Source organism: Charadrius vociferus, unplaced genomic scaffold, assembly GCF_000708025.1.
Source record: "Charadrius vociferus isolate BGI_N301 unplaced genomic scaffold, ASM70802v2 scaffold2756, whole genome shotgun sequence".
Lineage (NCBI taxonomy): Eukaryota > Metazoa > Chordata > Aves > Charadriiformes > Charadriidae > Charadrius > Charadrius vociferus.
Window position 1 is genome coordinate 2178 of NW_009648949.1, and position 3958 is coordinate 6135.

The window sequence follows — 3958 nt, forward strand, 5'->3', positions numbered from 1 at the left end:
CAACCCCTCCAGGAGAAGCCCACCACCCCCCAGAGGGAGACCCATCACCCCCAAGGACCCCAGAAACCCACCACACCTTCAGGAGAAGCCCACCACCTACCAGCCCCCTGGGACAAGGCCACCACCCCCAAGCCCTTCAGGAGAATCCCACCACCCACCAGCCTCCCGGAGAGGCCCATCACCCGCAAGCGCCCCAGGAGATGCCCACCACTCACAAGATCCCCAGGAGAGGCCCACCACAGCAAGCCCTCCAGGAGATGCCCACTGCCCACCAGTCCCCCAAGAGAATCCCACCACCTGCAAGCCCCCCAGGAGACATCCATCACTCATAAGCCCCCCAGGAGAAGCCCACCGTCCCCAAGCTCCCCCCAGGAGAAACCCATCCAACCCGTGGAACCAGCAACCCAGCAGCGAGGTCCTGCCCCAGTCCTGGCTCCCACCCTTGTCCGGAGGAGCCGGGGGACCCCCGGAGCTCCTGTTCCCCCTCCAGCAGCTCATGGGGGGATGGACAGAGCTGCAGCCCGTGCCCCGGCACTGCCGGCAGCCCCAGAGCCCAGCTCGCCCATGCCCCGGTGCCCCTGCCCGACGGGACGCCCATCACTGCTGTGGGTTCTCCGGGCTGCCCCGACAGCTGCTCACGTAGAATCATGGAATCGCTGAGGTCGGAAAAGACCTTTAAGATCATCGAGTCCAACCGTTAACTCAACACTGCCAAGTCCACCACTAACCCACCTCCCTCAGCACCACCTCTGCCCGTCTGTTAAACACCTCCAGGGGTGGTGACTCCCCCACTGCCCTGGGCAGCCTCTGCCAGTGCTCCACAACCCTTTCCGGGAAGAAGCGTTTCCCAAGCTCCAATCTAAACCTCCCCTGGCGCAGCTTGAGGCCATTTCCCCTTGTCCTCCTGTTCCTTGGGAGCAGAAACCGACCCCCCCTCGCTACCTGCTCCTTTCAGGGAGCTGTTCAGAGCGTGAAGGAGGACACAGAGATCAGGCTGGACAGACGGCCACCCACCCCCGCAGCCCCCGCTCTCTCCTCAGGGACTCGCCAATCCCACACGAAGGGTCTCACATGAAGTAACAGCGATACGTCTAACTCCGGGAAAACCCACTTCTCTGGGTAGTGGGGAGGTGGGTTCGGAAGGCCCCAGGCTTCGGGGCGTCCCGGCGCTCCCTGCGCTCGTCAGAGGGGCTGCGCTTCGTCAGTGGCCGCCTTCCGAAGCCAAACCTCTGCTCCGCTCCCGCCCGGCTCGCAGCACCAGGGCTGAGGTGTAAGCAACGACTCAGCACAGCCCATTAGCGTCCCGCTTTAACGAGAGCTTCAACACCACTCGTCCTCTCTGGTGGCCGCACACCCCATAGCGACGGTCGCCTCTGTTCCTCCGCGGGGACTCAATCCCGTAGCCAGAACGTGGCAGTCGGGAGCAGAAAACTCGCCAGAAGTTGTTTAATACCAAAAAAGTGACATTTGAGGCTCGAGGTAAGTGACAGCTGATGGCATGAGCCCCGCTCGGGCCAGCCGCTCCGATCCCGGCGTTCCCAGGGGGCTGCGCTGCGGCATGGCGACTTCGCCAGAGCCGGGATTTCTGGAGACAACGCCAGCCGGGAACAGCACTGTGAACTCCGGCTTGGAGATCTCCCCTGAAATGAAAGCGGCTCAGCCAAAACCTACAAAATATCCAGCAAGCAAAGAGCCAAAGCACCCTTCAATCTGATTCGAGAGAGGATAAAGCGATAAAATAGAGGATAGAGCGATAAAATAGAGGATAGAGCGATAAAATAGAGGATGCAGCAATAACTGGAAGTGAAGATGAGACCCAACGGCCGGGACAGCCCGCTGCTGCCCCTCGGGAAGGGACGGCGGGAGAACGAGCACTGAAACAAATATGAGAAATTTGGTGTTTCTACACCCAAACCCATCTGCCGTGCCAGCGGGACGGGACCACCCCGCTTCACACGCGGTAAGGAACAGCAAAGGCTCCGAGAGGTGCTGAGCCCCCACGGTGGGGGCCACCTTGGGAGGACAGCGGGGTCCCGCAGCCGGGGCTGGCCATGCTCCGCACCGCACCGAGCCCGCAGCACAAGCCCTGGCACACCGCACCGCACTGAGCCCACGGCACGAGCTCCGCGTACCGCACCGAGCCCACGGCATGAGCCCTGGATCAGCCGCAGAGTGCCTGTGCCGGAACGGGTGGGCAGAGCCACACCGTGGCAGAAAAGCCCCCTCCTCGGTGCCAGCGGAGCCCGGTGGGCTCCCGGCCGCTCCTTTTGGGCTCGAAGGACGGGCAGAGCAGGGTGGGTGTGCTCCCCAGGGAGGGAAAACACCATTTCCACTGCCATCGCCGCCTTCTTTGTTAGTCAGTGCCCTCCTAACGGCGTTTGGGAGCGAGCCCCAGGAGCCCCCGGCTCCTGCACAGCGGTGGTGGGACGCCGGGCACAGCACAGCCCCGGCTCTGCGCCTGCGTCCCGCGGGGGTAACCCTGGTCCCGGCAGCACCGAGACCCCCCGTGGGACCCCTCACAGCCCCGACATCACCCCCCGCGGCCGTGGGGACCCCGAAGGAAGGGGTGGCGAATCACAGAAAATCTTTATTGGTGTGAGGATACATTGCTATGCTGTGAAGTCCAAGTTCCCTGGCAGGGGAGACACGGGGCAGGCAGCCACAGCAGCGCGCGAGCAGAGGGGGTGAACGATGGCAGAGACGGGACCCGGCCAAATCCTGCTCCATCCCACCGGGGGTGCAGAGAGAGGAGCGAGGGGTCCCGTCAGCTTTCCCGGTGGGAAAAGGGGGCGGTGCGATGGGAGCCGAAGGCAAATCCCTCCCTGGGCGGCAGCGGGGGCTCAGGTCCGTCCTGAAGAGCCACGAGGAAACAACCTCCAACTTAAAAACGAGCTTCTGCAGAGCTACGGCGAGGGAGAGGAGCCGGGGAGAGCAGCCACCGGTAACACCACACTGCTGCCGGCGCCCACCTCTGCGCGCTCGGCACCACGGGAAGGAGTGGGGGTGTCCATCTGTCTGTCTGTCCGCCTTCCCTCCACACCCCCCGGCACTGTCTCGCCTGGCCAGAGGCTGAAGCCGGGTCTGCCCCATCACCTGGAGCCTCTCGCCTCCCCCCAAACCCGGGGAGACGGGGAAGCCCCCTGAGGAAGCCCCCCAAGAGACGCGAGTCTCCAGCCTTGGGGCATCCACTCCACGGCTCCGGCCAGCCTCTCCCGAAAGCTGCTCGGCCCCCAGCAGGATGGGGGTGCCGAAAGTCAGCTGTGGGTTAAAAAAAACCCACCAAAACCAAAAGAAACCCACGGGAGGCGGGGGCTGAGGCGCCCGGTCCAGCGTTCCCCCACAGGGCTGCTTGGGGGGACCCCTCTGCGCAGGAGCAGTGCAGGACCCAGCAAAGATTTAAAAAACACAAAACCCAACAAAACAAAAAAACAACCAACAAAACTGAAACACCGGAGAAAAACCACGGTGGGAGGGCAAGAGCAAAGCAAACCTCTTTGAAACAAACGGACTCTTCTCCAGGGAAGGAGCTGAGGACAGTTCACGGGGAGTTCAACAACGCTGCTTCCGCAGGCGGCCGAGCAGAGGCGTCCCCCCGCTGCTGCTGGTGCTGTGGACGGACGGCATTCGCTGGGTCACGACCAGTCCAGGAAAGTGCTCGAGGGAAATCCAGCCCGGCTTCGGCGCCACGAGGAGTTTGCAGGTCAGTGCAGCCAACGAGATCAGCGATAAAGTGCAGCAAAGCTTCTCGGAGCTCCCACACAGCTGTCCGGTGAGCCCCGGCAGCCCCGGGCGAGGGGAAAGGGGAGGTTGGCCGGCAGCACCAGAGCGAGGGGACGAGTCTTCGACCAGGACACCGCAGCGGCTTTCAGTCCGTCGTGCTCCGATGGCTGGGGTTCTCCAGTGTATGTGTCGGGCAGAGCGAGGCCGCGGCTGCGGGGCAGGGGCAGACGGGGCGCGG